Genomic DNA, 15485 nt, shown 5'->3' on the forward strand with positions numbered 1-15485 from the left:
TAGGTCGTGTATGAACAGTCTTTGTCGTGTGTAAACAGTCTAAGCCCTGTATGAACAGTCTGGGCCGTGTATGAACAGTCTAGGCCCTATATGAACAGACTAGGCACTGTATGGACATTCTAGGCCCTATATGAACAGTCTAGGTCCTGAAGGGCCTGAGTTGGAACCTAAGTGTGTCTCTCATAACCAAACTTAAGTCCCCGTATCGTGATTAGCCTTCCCGCTAAACTGCACTTTACAAGCTTCCAGAGTTACTGGCTGTGTGTGTGTGTGTGTGTGTGTGTGTGTGTGTGTGTGATGACCGAAGTTCGAGATTTCACCTCAAAGCCGTCCTTACTCTTCGGCTACTCCAACTCATTCTCTCTCTCTCTCTCTCTCTCTCTCTCTCTCTCTCTCTCTCTCTCTATCTATCTATCTATCTCTGCAAGTAATGGGAAAGATTTATTTTGCAGGACTAACGGAAAAGACGGAAAGCTATCCGTTTTTAACGAGGCAAATTTTCTGCATGAAGTCCACTTTTTTTTTGTTGTCGATGAATGCAGGTTATTTTAAATGTTGCTTCTTTTTTTTTCTCGTCCTTGCATTCCCCTTTCGTTCCGTAAAGCTGTTTGAAACACACGCCCCCTACCACGGACTTTTCGGGATGCAGCTTACGTATTGCTTCTTTTTTTTCCCCCGCGATACAAAAAATAAATAAATATTTCCCCGAGCTTCAGTGAAACTCATCTCGGACGCTTTTATTCGAAGCTCATCTACTTCGTTTCGGCGGGTTTTTTTTCTTCTTTTTTGTCCGTGTTTTAATTTAATCGGCCGGTCGTGACCAGGAGAGCCTCGCTGCGAGGACAGGGGGGTTGGGGGGGGGGGGCAGGGCAGGTGGACACAGAACACACGCGTGCAGAAGCGCAGCAGCTCTGCAGTCCCTGGCAGAGCGGCGGTGGCGCCTCGTCAGATGAAACAAGCATAAATAGTAAGAAAACAACGCAGCGCAAGAAATCTAAAATCTAAATAATATTTCAAAAGCTGCGTTAAGTAAATAAAAAAGTCGCCTTAATAATAACTTCTATTATAATAAGTGTTTATTAGATTATAGATATTAGAATGTGATCAAATATATAATACAATTGAGTAGAAACCCATAAGTATAATTACCCTCTCTTTTAAAAAAAATTTTCAATTATGAAAAAGTGAGGGTAAGACGTCAAAAAATTGTTTTAAATCGCACAAACGTGTTAAAATAACTAGAAAAATAACCCTAAAAACATCAATTCATGAGGAAAATATGTATTAAAACTACTCAAAATTAAAACAGTTATAAAAAATATGCAAAAGTATCGTAAAACAGTTCAAAATACGTGAATATAGTCCGCTGAATAGCAGCAGATAGCTGAGGCAATGTGCCAAAACACACGAGATTATACTGAGGTACGCCTGGCGTTAAAATACAACGCAAGATGGAAGCGTGTACATAAGGTATGCTTTGGGGCTTCTGTATTTGAAAGTGTTCTGGAACCAGGGTACAAATGCTAAGGTACGCCCACCGCCCACATGTCAGAACAGAGGGTGGGGGAGCCCACCCCCCTTATCAATCAAGAGTGCCCCCCCCCCCCCCCCCCCAGCAATTAAGGATAGAAAAAATTACTCCATACCACTGGACAAACTGCAATACGTGTGCAAGAGCACCCGCACAGAGTTCTCCAGCGAAACAATTGGCAGCGCCTCCAGCACATACTGCGATCGTGCTCTTGAAACACATTATGCTGAAGAGCAGTTTCGGAAGGATTGTAAGGTGTCAAATTGTGATGGCTTTCAGACACGTGTGATTTAACTTATTAAATAAGCTATTCTCATTTTTAAAAAAAATACATACTTCTCAAATTACAGAACCGTGAAGAGATACAGCAGAAGGGCGAGGGGGTTTAACCCCACGATTCTTGCACCAGAGTGGCCAAACCTCCAGATACTGGCATCAGAGTGGCCTAATCTCCAGATACTGGCACCAGAGGGGCCTAACCCCAAGATACTGGCACCAGAGTGGCCTAACCTCCAGATACTGGCACCAGAGTGGCCTAACCTCCAGATACTGGCACCAGAAGGACCTAACCTCCAGATACTGGCACCAGAGGGGCATAACCTCCAGATACTGGCACCAGAAGGACCAAACCCCCATATACTGGCACCAAGGGGGCCTAACACCCAAATACTGGCACCAGAAGGACCTAACCTCAAGATACTGGCACCAGAGGCGCCTAACCTCCAGATACTGGCACCAGAAGGACCTAACCTCCAGATACTGGCACCAGAGGGGCCTAACCCCCATATACTGGCACCAGAAGGACCTAACCCCCAGATACTGGCACCAGGGGGGCCTAACACCCAAATACTGGCACCAGAAGGACCTAACCTCCAGATACTGGCACCAGAGGGGCATAACCTCCAGATACTGGCACCAGAGGGGCCTAACCCCCAGGTCCTGGCACCAGTGTAACATCAGTATTAATTTATTGTCATAGTTAGATGTTACTATGCCAAGTAAATGCAATTGCCCAGAACGTTGAAGGGGGATGGGTTAAGCGGAGATTAGACGCAGGACTGGCTGTTGTTCCTGTATTGTTCGCTCCAAGACCGTCTATCCTCGCGCCACGCGCTCTTCAGTGGTAACAATCGCCCGCGACGAGCCATAACCAGGGGGGAGGGGGGGTACGACCACGCGATTCCAGCCGTATAATTATCGCTTTCCCGGCGCCAATCACGCCTGAGTTATCGCTCGCTAACGAGCCACGTCTTCGCCAAAAAGAAAATAATAAAAAACTTGCACTGCGCTGGAAAGAAGTTCTGGGCGCGGCGGTGAAATGTTCTTCGCGAAACTCACAAAAGAGGAGAGGGGGGATGGGGTAGCGATTTTATTGTAATTTTTCTTTGCGCCCACGTCGCACGCGCCTACGGTGGATTATCCCCTCTCCCTTTGCCCTTGCTGTCAATTTTCTGCGGTGGTTATTATGCCGGCGAGTTAAAAGGTCGCGCGCAATTTTCCGAGACGATTGTGATTTGTGCACGCCTGACCTTTCTCCGATCACGTGCCGAAGAAACAAAAGAGCGAGGGAGGAAGGAGTTGGACTGTCGCCGACCTGCCTGCTCTCTCGTTTCTCGGACTCTCGGGAACTGTACTCGACGTCCATTGGTCGGAAGATCCGCCAGCAAGACCTCCCTTTGCCTCGCCGTCCAGTCGTGCTGTCTGTTTTGGCTCGGTAATACACGCCATTACTTCCCCTCGCTACTTTCATCTGAGGTACACTCCATACCTCCCCTTGCTGTTACAAATAACTCAATCAAATATTCACTTAGTGTAATATCTAGAGACTGTAAAAATTCGCTATTTAAATGACCTATAGGATGATTTCCAATATAATCTACGCACTCGGGTGAACTACACCTGCTCATTGGTAGAGACCGGAAAAATTCGCGGATTCATTTCGTGATAGGCTGAAATTCAAACATGTGTATAATTCTGCTGGTTCTGCTATTGGATCGCGGTTTAACTGGAGCTCTCTGGGCCAATGAGAGACCATCGACCAAAGAAGCGTCGAATCACAAGCTACCCAGTGGAGACGACTCACAATTTAGCAACCAATGAACTCGCGTGTTTACTTGAGATGTGCAGAGGATAATGGAGGCTATCCTAGAAGTCATTGAATGCGCGAATTTTTCCGGTCCCTAATTATTAGTTCTCAAACATTCTGATTACGAAAAGCAGTTAAGGGCTATTACTATGGACAGGCATTTTTCGCGGAAAAATCTGGACGCCTATTAGACTGCAACAAGGTATACCCGCACCAGAGGTATCTTCCTTGTGATTGGCGGTCGTCTGCGAGAGAAGTCGTTGCCTTGTTTGACCGAGCCACTCAGGACGCGTTTGCTTCCGTGCTGAATTACTGTGATTGGTGCTGTAACAATGGGCATATACCGTAAAGAAACTCACCCAATCTCGAAACACAGACGATGATACAGTGTTTTAACTTTCAGCTAGTCTCGGAATATTTTCGCGAAATATTCATGCCCCTAGCTATTACACTTGCTCATGTAAATTTTCTTTTGTGGTTTCATTTTTAACGTGTATTTTATTGGACAGTTTGAAAGGAAAAAATGGGTGTTTCCACGGACCTTTTTGTTCTAAAGAAATACACGGACGCGAAAACAATAGATTTTATCTTTAATATTCTAGCTCAAAAGTACGTGATCATCGCTAAGGGTGGTTACCATGCCAGTTCAGTATCTGCACTGCTAGAATTACAGTTAATTTACGGACTTTTCCACGAATAATCTTACTCAAATAAACGAATAGTTCTCCATAATTTCAAATAACTTAATCTTTGTAGAAACTGCGCCGTGTTTCAAATTCTGAGTTTGATGATTCTGTCTGGAAAAAAAAAGTGAAAACACGCTTGGGCAAAATAAGTGTTCTTACTGTAAACTAGACCAGTTTTTGGAATGTTCATGTTGGAAACATTTTCAAATTAAGTGAACTCAGTTACCGTAAATTCACGAAGATGACCGTAAATTGACGAAGAACCCTGGATAATTTTTAACCGGGTGAAAAAAATTTTTAACAGTGTGGCACATAGAGGCGAAGAGACGTGAGCTACACGAGCCAGTGTCGCCCTTAGCGACCCCACGCTTCCAGAGCTCGTGAACCCGTCCGCCACTTCAGTTCGTGCACCTCCCACAGAACTGTATTCAACACGCGGTTCTTGCAGTTGGTGCTCAGTTTCAAGAGGTGGTCTGGCGCGACCTTGGTAACAACTGCCCGCCGTCCTGGCGCGCGGGAGGTCGGGGGAGCGCGCCGGCCAACAGGCGTGTTGTTTGCGCAGCTAAGCCCCTCGTGCTGGGCGGAAGGCACGTGACGCACGTAATTACCTGTAATGAAGAGCTGCGGAGCAGACGGCAAGCAGTCCGGGTAACTACCTGCCGCAACCACGGGGGACCGGAGATTCTGCGCGCGCACCTCTATAATATAATATAATTAGAGACCGTAAACATTCGCGGATTCATTTCGTGATAGGCTGAAATTCAAACATGTGTATAATTCTGCTGGTTCTGCTATTGGATCGCGGTTTAACTGGAGCTCTCTGGGCCAATGAGAGACTATCGACCAAAGAAGCGTCGAATCACAAGCTACCCAGTGGAGACGCCTCACAATTTAGTACCCAATGAACACGCGTGTTTACTTGAGAAGTGCAGAGGATAATGGTGGCTATCCTAGAAATCATTGAATCCGCGAATTTTTCCGGTCACTAAATATAATATATATAGAGACCTGTAAAATTCGCGCATTCATTTCGCGATTGGATAGAGTCCAAATACTTTTGACATTATTTTGATTCAGTGATTGGGCCACAGTTTATCTGAAGGACTCTGGGCCAATGAAAAATCTTTAACAGAAGAATTAGCGAATCACGGTCATTCCAGTCAACAGGTGTTACGAGTCGGTAACCAATCAGCAGATGTAATTTGCACGAGTGCATAGAGGTTCATGGAGTCTATCCTTTAGGGATATGAAATCGCGAATTTTTCCGGTCTCTAAAATATAATATAATTAGGGACCGCAAAAATTCGCGGGTCCAATGACCTGCAGGATTAACTCCATAGTTCTCCGTACACTCGGTCAAATGCCACCCACTCATTGGGCTGCTGTCTTGTGAGACGTCCTAACGTAGCAGCCTGTGATTCGATGAAGATTTTTTTTGGTGTTTCTCATTGGCCCAGAGTCATCCAGGTGAGTTGTGAGCCAATTGCAGAGGCAGCACTGAGGTATAAATATTTTTTTTATTTTAGCCTATCGCGAAATGAACTCGCGAATTTTTCCGGTCCCTAGCCATTGGCATTACTTGTTGTAACCTGTCGGATACTAGACACCGGGTTGCTGCAGGGAGGGGGGTGGTTATTTCGGTCCACTGGTCAGGAATGTGACAGTGACGTGTTGAGGGGGGGGGGGGGGGCGCTCTGGAGACGCTGGAATAGCGAACGCGACATCGATTGTAGGCCATGTCGGTGGCCAGGATTCGCCGAGCGCTGTTCAGAGGACACGCAAATAAATGAATAAATAACTTGAAACATGTGTACGTCTTGTGGTCTGGAGAGGACTCGTCTCGAATCTGGGTTGGATTCGAACCACGTGTTTTGTACAAACAACAGATACAGTTATTAAATACATGGAATAATAAACGTCTGTATGGTGTTTGGTTCGAAAAAAAAAATAACTACCGCTGCAAAACTTGTCGCTCTCGAAAAAAAAAATCATTTCACTGGAATAATTGGGTGTAGTGCCCTTGTTTTACATTGATCCTTTGTGAAGTGTCGTTTGTTCTACAGTTCAGATAACTTCCGATATATTTATCTTCGCCATTTCGTTCGGTATTCACTCTTGTTTATTCTGATGTATGACGTTTGTATTTTACATTAATCTATTTTTTTTTTTACACTTGATATTTTAAGATATTTATGTATAAACACGTAGTTATATTTTAGTTTAGAAAAAAAGTTTGAAACAAATGCACCGGATGGGTTGAAACGATCATATATTGGTTTAAAGAACTCGACTGTTGGATAGTTTGTTCATATTTAGAGTGAGCTTTCTTGGCGCTAAATATTCTCGTTATAAATTTATATACAAGCATCGTGCACAATTAAGCATATTTTCTCCTGGCATGAGTATGATTCGTACAAGTTGCAGTTCCTGTAAACTATAAGTAGAGACCTGCAAAATTCGTGGATTCATTCGGTGATAGGCTAGAATTCAAACACATATACCTCTTAGATAATTTTGCTATTGGCTTACTGTTCATCTGGACGAATCTCAACCAGTTATAAACCCTCAACCAAAGAAGAATCGAATTACAGACAAACCAGCTGAGACGACTTACAAGGCGGCAGCCAATGAACTTGCGTTATTTGCCCGAGTGTACAGGGGTATGTGCAGTCTATCCTGAAGGCCATCGAAACAGCTAATTTTGCAGGTCTCTAACTATAAGTAACTGCTTTCATAGTTGACTAGGAACTTGACAAGTCGTATTGTCGGTGAACTGTAAAGGTTCGTTTATTCTGAACGGCACGATTAATGCTCATTTTGTGTTAGCTCGAAAGTACTGAATTGAAGCATGTTCCACCTTGAGTTTTGTTTTCTCTCTGGGCGACTTCCAGGGAACTTCTCAAGTGCTGGAGATTCCACGTCAATTTTCACTCTCATTTTCGCCTCTTACGGGGCCCTCCCTCCAAATCCAATCTTCGGAGTAATGGTCAGGGTCGAAGGGTCTCCTACGACCCTTCGGAGATAAACTTCGAGATGAGAGAGAGACAGAGAGAGAGAGAGAGAAGATGCGCTCGCTTCGGAGAGAGATCTCGACAAGCGTGGACCGTGACTCAAGGACCTCAGATTCCAGCTTCCATCTTCCAGGGATTCCAGGACCTCTTCCTCGAAACAGTCTGTTCCGGCGCTAACCATGACTGGACCGACCAATCAAACAGTCTGTTTGATGCCCGCTGCAGGCCCAGCGAGCTTGCAATTTTTTTATATAATTATTTTTTGACGAGATAACGTCTTATAAATCGATGAACGCCGGCTGCACACACGAAAAATTGTCACGTTCCGCCTGAGCCAAGCGTGCAAGAACCGGCCAACCACCGTGCGAGAAAATCTTCTATAATATCAAACAGTTAAGGCGCGCTTTTTAACTAATTGTTCTTGATTATATTTAAACAAATTATTTAAATTAAATTTGCAAAACCTGTAAATAATATTTGAAAATTAAAAAGTATTAAATTTTTCATCAATGTTTTCTTATGACGTTATCACGTAATATAATCGTCCGTAAACCGACTTTACAGACAAACCCCTTTTTTTATATTTATTTTTAGCTTCAATTTCAGTTTTGATTTATTGATCAGAATTTCTCGCGTTACAGGGGGAAAAAATAACAATGAAAAAATGCTTCTAACTTTATACGTCATTATAAAGACCTGCATAATTAGCGTTGTTGTTGTTGTTATTATACACTTGGAGTTCGTTCTCATTGGCCCGTAAGAAGTTCTGACACGCCTCGAAGGACAAGAAACCAATAACGGAATTGCCAAATTCAAATGACCCAATCACAGGCTATCCCGCTGGGAGGGTACGTGTAGAAGCGACCAATGGCAATAGACACCGACTTGTTTTTATGGAGTTCATCCTGTGCGAATGTTGCTGTGAAATACAAACTATTCTTATAATATGTTTCTTCTTGTTGTTGTATTGCTTTCATCTCTTTCTGTAAACATTAAAAAGTAAAAGATTAAATTTTTCCTTCATTTTAAAGCTTGAAAAAAAAAATTAAAGTCATTATTCAACGTCTTAAGAAAACCGTCTATAATCAGCAATACCCGTTACCCTTTTAATCCAACAATTTAAATGCAAAAATATGTCATGAAATTCCAATTGCAAAATGACAAGCTCAAATTTTCGTGAGGTGAATCACTTGAACGTAATCACTCCTGGGACATAACTTGCGGTTCGTAACAGAAGCGAGGCCTGCATTTACATGAAATTACGGTGTACGGCATCAACACACGGATAAATCTGTGTCAGATTCCTTTTTTTTTTTTTTTTTTTTTAAAGGTTGTGCGATTTTATTTTCGCTGCAGTGAGTTTAAAATTATGCAGATTGCTGCAAATGACAAGACCACCATCGAAACGCCGGGCTGAATTTCGGAGCAGGATGATGCAGTACAGTGCCGCAAATGTCGATCCTAACTTCGTCACCGTGAAACTTAAAAGACTGCTCGCAGGGTTTCAGGTGGTCTTGAACATCACAACACGCCTTGTTTCGGTCGTAAGGATTTACGACCCCCCGTGTTATGAACACGCGCCGTTTTAAAAGCTTTGCAAAAGCGTCGAAACAGCTGAGGAAAAGTACGCTCGTATTTCTGCAAAATCCTTCGCCCCGGCCCCTTCGGTCTTAATGAGTTCTCAAACAGACCTGACTGTACCTGTTGATGTCCGTCGTTTAACGCCCGCCTGCGTCAACTGGAAGTAATTAGCGGGCTCGGCCTTTTCGATGGATATATGGACCGGCTCCTGTTTTGTAATTACTCGTGCAGAATATAAACGTTAATTGGGGGGAAGGAAAAAAACTTCAGAATAGTTTCATCAGCGTTCCAGTGTTGATTAAGGAGTAGGGCATACTTTCACAACTAGAAATACTACTCTTGCGTAAAACGTAGTGCGAAACACCAAATCGTATTTTTATTTAGACACTGATCATTAATGTAACTGTGATTCCCGCATCAAACGATATAATCATCTAATGTATTTGGTGGAGATCATAAGCGACTAAACAACTGAAAAGAAAAAAGTGCGTGTACTCATGTACGCACGTTAGAAGTTATACTTACTTGGGGTGATAAAAAAAAACTAACCTAATTTTGTATACAAATAACTAATAGAAATATAATAATAGGATTGGAGTGATATTATAAATACGGTTCATAAAGTATAAATTCAATCAAATATTAACAGTGAATAAATGTTTTCAATTATATGAACCAGTATTCAATATCAAGCACTAAATTATAAGATTTAAGAACACATATATAATTTTTATTTGAATTTAGCATCTTATTCGACCTGTAAAAATTTCGCTACATGGTACGCGCGCATAGTAAAAAATTCACTTTCATTATACATTCAAAAAGGTATCCGGCAGGCAGTTTTTGTAAAAAAAAAAAAAAGGGGGGGGGGGCGAACATAATCAAAATGTATGGGGAAAGTGTTTATTATATAACTTTCCTCGCGGAACAAATCGATATTCCGTTATGTAAGTTAAGACAGTTCTAAGTTATGACTTTCTAAGTTGTGTGTTGCAATGTTGTGTGTTTCTAAGTTACGTGTTTCTTAGTTATGACTAGAGACCGGAAAAAATCGCGGATTGATTACACGATAGGCTTGAATCCAAACTAGTTTAAATACATGCTGCTTCAGTGATTGAACCACAGTTTACCTGAATGACTCTAAGCCAAAGAAAAATCCTCAACAAAAGAAACAGCGAGTCACAAGCATTTCAGTTGACATGTGTAACGGGTTAGTAGTCAGTCAGCGCGTGTTATTTGTACAAGTACATAGAGGATCGTGGAGTCTATCCTAGAGGTCATTGAACCTGCGAATGTTTCCAGTCCCTAGTTATGACATTTCCAGTTTGTTGACTCTTAGTTGTGATGTTTCTAAGTAGTGCGTGTTTCTAAGTTATGATCGTTCTAACTTATGACAGTTCTAATTTAAGTGGGGTATTAGTCAAGGATTCTAAGTTATGACTGTTCTAAGTTGTAACACCCTAAGTTATGTGTGCTCCCCACCCGGGAGGTGACCTAGCGCCGCCCCCGGCATCGCCCAGGCATGCGAGCTTGTCCGGTGAAGGGGGGAGGGGAGTGCATTAGCTCCGGCTCTTTCCAGGGAACGGAAAAAAAAAAGGCTGGTGTGTGGGGCATTTGCATGAGTAATACCGGCGAGGAATGTCGGCCGAGAGGCGCGAGGCGTGTGTTGGCCGGAGAGACTGCACCGGGGTCAGGGGGGAGACACCGCGTCACTGCGGGGGTAGCCGTCGGCGAACAGCGAGCTGGAGTCGCTTAGCTCGTGGTCAGAACACGCGCATACACGAGCCAAGCCGAGCGAAACTGTTGCTGCACACTGCCCTTACCAACATGCAACTGTTGCTCTACACGGCAAGTACCGTATATGTGACTGTTGCTCTACACTGCACGTACCAACATGCAACTGTCTCTCTACACTCCCCGTACTAACCTGCAACTGTTGCTATACACTGCACGTACCGACATGCTACACTGCCCGTACCGTACATGTGACTGCTACTCTATACTGCACGTACCGACATGTGACTGCTGATCTACACTGCAAGTACCGACATGTAACTGTTGCTCTATACTGCACGTACCGACATGCAGATGTTGCTCTACATTGCACGTACCAACATGTAACTGTTGCTCTACACTGCACGTGTCGACACGTGACAAATGCCGGCCGTGGGTGGTCGCACCAGCGCCCCAGGTGTGGCACAGCTGCCCGCGAGCTGGGCGGACTATGTTACAGTCGGTTCTTTTTCCCCCGCCGGTCGCCGCGTGGGATGCTGTGTAATTGGCCGGCTGTAACATTCCACCCGCTCGGGCATGCTAACGCGCTCATAATTGCGGGTCTCCCAGTGCGACGGTCCCGGGTTTATAAACGGAGCATGCAACACAATCAGCTGGGAATACCTTCTGACCGCAGTCCGCGCATAATATACGTATTTTCAGGTCGTTCTATCTTTTACCGCCTCTGCCTCCAAATACTGCAGGAGGGAATAAAGTTTCAGGGGGAAAAAAATTAAGATGGTTGTGGAAAGCTTTTTTACGTCTCTCTTACCCTGTGCATTTTTTTTTTGTTCATTTAGCATAAAACTATGGAGGTAATAAGCTAAGGGGCATGTTTGTGCAATCTTCCCCTTGTTTGGTAATCGAAGTCAACGTGGAAACGACCCTCCACCTCCCTTTCTCATGTAGTGAAAAATAACATTTATTTTGTTTGTATTTAAGTTTAACGTTGATTCCATGTTCATGTGTCGTCAACATCTTTGTTTAAATATGCGCGCTTCATGATGAAATTTTCGCGATTCTTTCCATGCGATATTTTCCAAGATTTTAAATATATTTCTATCATTAGTCTTTATACAAAGACGCACGGCAGGATAACTGGTAAGAACCTCAATAGGTAACTGCTCCCTGATGATGGCGACTGTAATGTCGACCGAAACGTCGGTGAATTACCCGCCAAGGACACGGCTACAACCCAGAAGCCAAGCTACTTTAAAAAAAAATTTTTGCCAAGTATTTTGTCTCATTTTTGACAGCAAATTACTTGTGAAGGTCTCTGTTAGTCACGATTAAAACTGTTCTTGCAACCATGTAACTATTGTAAACTGTGATTCTGAATGTACTGCGCTCGGGTGTATTTTACTGGGCACTGCACAGTTTGCAATATGATGCCTTCTACACTCATTACGAGACTTTTCTGTGGGCTCTTTCGTAGCTCATTCGCGTCAGTGTGAGGCCATGCTAGTCTACTGTATAAACGAGTAGGTTTTGTAGATTTATTTCATCGTAGTACCACCTCAAAACATTCCCGCTGCTTGAAAATAAATTGGTGAAAACAGGACCTGTTTTATGTATTGATTAACTGACGGCCGTAAAAACATCAGAAACCCGTATGTTTGCAAAATTTCAGCAATGAGATAACTTATTTTCACCCAGATCTGTTTGGACCAAAAAACACATTATGAGTCGGAGCTGAAATGGCTCAGTGTCCACTGTGGACTTGGAGGTGGCAGTCGTGTACATTTACTGTGTTTTCGTACCATGTGCGTCTCTCTCTCTGCCTGAGTACGGGAGCAGATAGCAGTTCCCGAAACGTCGCTTGTTTCCGCTTTGGAAAACTATTGGGTTTGTTTCGTCTTTTCGCTTTGTTGTGTTTTTGTCTCGTTTCAACTGTTGTGCTGAATTTTTTTTGGGGGGGTTCAATTCATTATTTGTGAGGGTTTTTTTTTTCGTTTCCTTAGTCAATTTTTCTTTGTTTTTCTTTGTTTGTTGATCATATTCCTGTTATGGAATATTATGTGGTGTATATATCCTGTTGACAACAGCAATTTTTGCTTAATTTGTGTTTGTTTTTTTTGTATTTTGGTTTTTTGTAGTTTTCTTCTACAGACATACATGTGCTTAGTTAGCAATGGCGTATGTCCAAAAGCTTACACCAAATCAAGTTACTGTGCCTCGCCCGTCCAAGTTCACGAGCCACCCGACCAGGGAACTGAACTCGCGACAGAGCGATGCCCTTCCTCGAGTTTGGCAGAGATCTCCCCTCGAGAACCACGCGGTAGGTTCCTGGGTTCAGCTCGACCATTAGCCTCCTCGGGTGGACAACCTCCGACAGCCTTCAGGAACGGCAGCCGGCGCACTACTCTAGGGTGTTTAGAACGTCGTAAATGCCAACCTGCCGGTGAGATACGATGCGAAATGGTAGGGTCCCGCGAGTTACTGTGTGTCTAGTGTGTGTGAGCCTCCTTCTGACGGACCCGCCCCGCCGAATAACTGTAGGCCCAGGAGCGTGCGTCTAGTGTGTGCGAGCCTCTCCTTCTGCCAGACACGTCCCGCCGAACACCGAACCCATAATGTGCGCTCGGCGAGACAGACGACCGTGTACAGCCAGGTCCAGAGAGAGGTTAGCTCGCCGCTAGAGACCGGAAAAATTCGCGGATTCATGTCGTGATAAGCTGAAATTCAAACAGGTGTACAATTCTGCTGGTTCTGCTATTGGCTCGCGGTTTTAACCGGAGCTCTCTGGGCCAATGAGAGACCATCGACCAAAGAAGCGTCGAATCACAAGCTACCCAGTGGAGACGATTCACAATCGAGTAACCAATGAACACGCGTGTTTACTTGAGAAGTGCAGAGGATTATGGAGGCTATCCTAGAGGTCATTGAATCCGCGAATTTTTCCGGTCTCTACATCGGATAGTGTCAAATACTGTCATTTCTTCCAGTTCAGTCACTCCATGTAGGTGCTGCTGGATATTCCCTAACCGTCACCTCCTTCTCCAGGCCTGAAACGCGTGGCGTGCATCAGTGTGAAGTTTGGCAACGCGGCGACCAGCAGATCAGGAGTCTGCGGAGCGCCCCGGTCCAGGAAGAGAAGGGTTACGGGAATAAAAGGAAGAGATCGTAAAAGGTGGTCGGGGAGGAGGTTGAGGTCGGAATAACATTTTTTGGGCCTTTCGGGTGATGGGTGTGTTTACAGTGTGATTACAGAGGGCGCGCGACCCCAATCACCCCTCCCATGAAAATACGTTAAACGACTACAAACCGTAATTATACACTTCGTGCGCATACCTCGTGTTCTCCCCCCCCCCTTGGGTTGTAGAGGAGGAGGAGGGGGTGTTGCCCGCTACATGGGATCCGCCCGTTGGCATGCGCGACTTGTCCGGGCAGCAAGGAGCGAAGATTGGCCTCGTAATTATTAAACGATGAACATGGGCCTATTCCTCAGCGTCTGGGAAATACGTGCATTATTTAAATTTAAAAAAAAATTATACACTTCTTCTATTCACACTTCGGCTGCAAGCTGTGGTTAAATTAGGATACTAGAAGATTCAGTAATATGCCTAGAGACCGGTAAATAAGCATGTTAAACCTGAAACGCTAGATTGTACCACCTTCGTAACTGCACTGTAGCGTAATAAACAAGGTCTGGTATTTTTTTTTAAGTGAAGCCGATAAAAAAAAACCGCTTAACTGCAAAATAGGACGATCAGACGCAACACAGCGAAGTGAAAGATTTATGTTCTACCTCGGCAGGGAGTCACGGGAAAGACAAGACTGTTGGATTTTACTTCCTGGTCATTAGAGCCTTCATATCTGGGAAAATCGAACAATTTCTCGGGATGAAATGTGCACTAAACTAAAATTCAAGTGGCACGAGATGACTACTTCTTGCAAGGGAAGTCTATCCGAAAAATGTTTCTTCTGCACGAAAAGCAAACAACTTACTGTTTTTGGCCAGACTTTGTGTCAGTTTCCCACCCATTTCACACCATGTAAAACATTGTAGGTATTGGCACCTTTTCAACAAAGCCAAAAAATCAATATTCAAATTACTAAATCTTAAAATATTCCAACTGGATAATTTTAAAAAAAATCTACCAAGTGGCCCTGCCTTGAACCCCAAACGAGTCTTGAGTGGCTCGGTGAAATACGGCAACGACTTCTCTCGCAGATGGCCGCCAATCACAAGGAAGAACCTACTGGTGGGGGTATGCCTTGTTGCAGTCTAATAGGCGTTCAGAATTTTTTCGCAAATATTCATATCTTAACGAGAAAAGTACACAAATACAAATAAGAAATTTAAAAAAGAATAAACGAGAACAAAAACTATAATCCACAAAAAAATAGAACCTGTATAAAATACACAGTATTGAGATGTTTTGCATGGCTTATATCTGCACGTAGTTGGACGACTAGCAGTGGTCGAATGGGGCGCGCGGATTAACTGCAGTGTTCCGTGTTCCAGCGAACTGTGTGGGAGGCTGGGAAGGGTGTGGGGGGCAGGAAGAGGAGTGGCAGATGACAGACGTGGAGGTGGCTGTATCTCATGTCCCCCCTTCCCCTTTCGGCAAGCCCCTGTTATAGCATTACTGCGTGGAGTAATTAGCCTGGTTCCCTTCCTCCACCATTCTGCACTGCAGAGCATTTCGGAAGGTTTTACAGCCCTGCCTCCTGTTAGCAACCCCCTCCATTGTGGCGCGATTCCCACCGTGTGTGCTGCTGGATCAGTCAGGCAAGACATTCCTCTCACTTGGACCGCCTGTCACTCATCATTATCAATCATCAGTTCTTACTTTCTCGGGCAGAAATAGTGT

The 15485-nt window shown here is 44.1% G+C and overlaps 1 protein-coding gene across 1 annotated transcript in view; it reads left to right on the top strand.

The window, feature by feature from the left end:
* The window catches only part of LOC134543223 (monocarboxylate transporter 2-like), a 77572-nt gene that overhangs the window by 33442 nt on the left and 28645 nt on the right, over nt 1–15485 (top strand). The window lies entirely within an intron of this gene.

This window comes from Bacillus rossius (genome assembly GCF_032445375.1).
Source record: "Bacillus rossius redtenbacheri isolate Brsri chromosome 9 unlocalized genomic scaffold, Brsri_v3 Brsri_v3_scf9_2, whole genome shotgun sequence".
Taxonomy (NCBI): Eukaryota; Metazoa; Arthropoda; class Insecta; order Phasmatodea; family Bacillidae; genus Bacillus; species Bacillus rossius.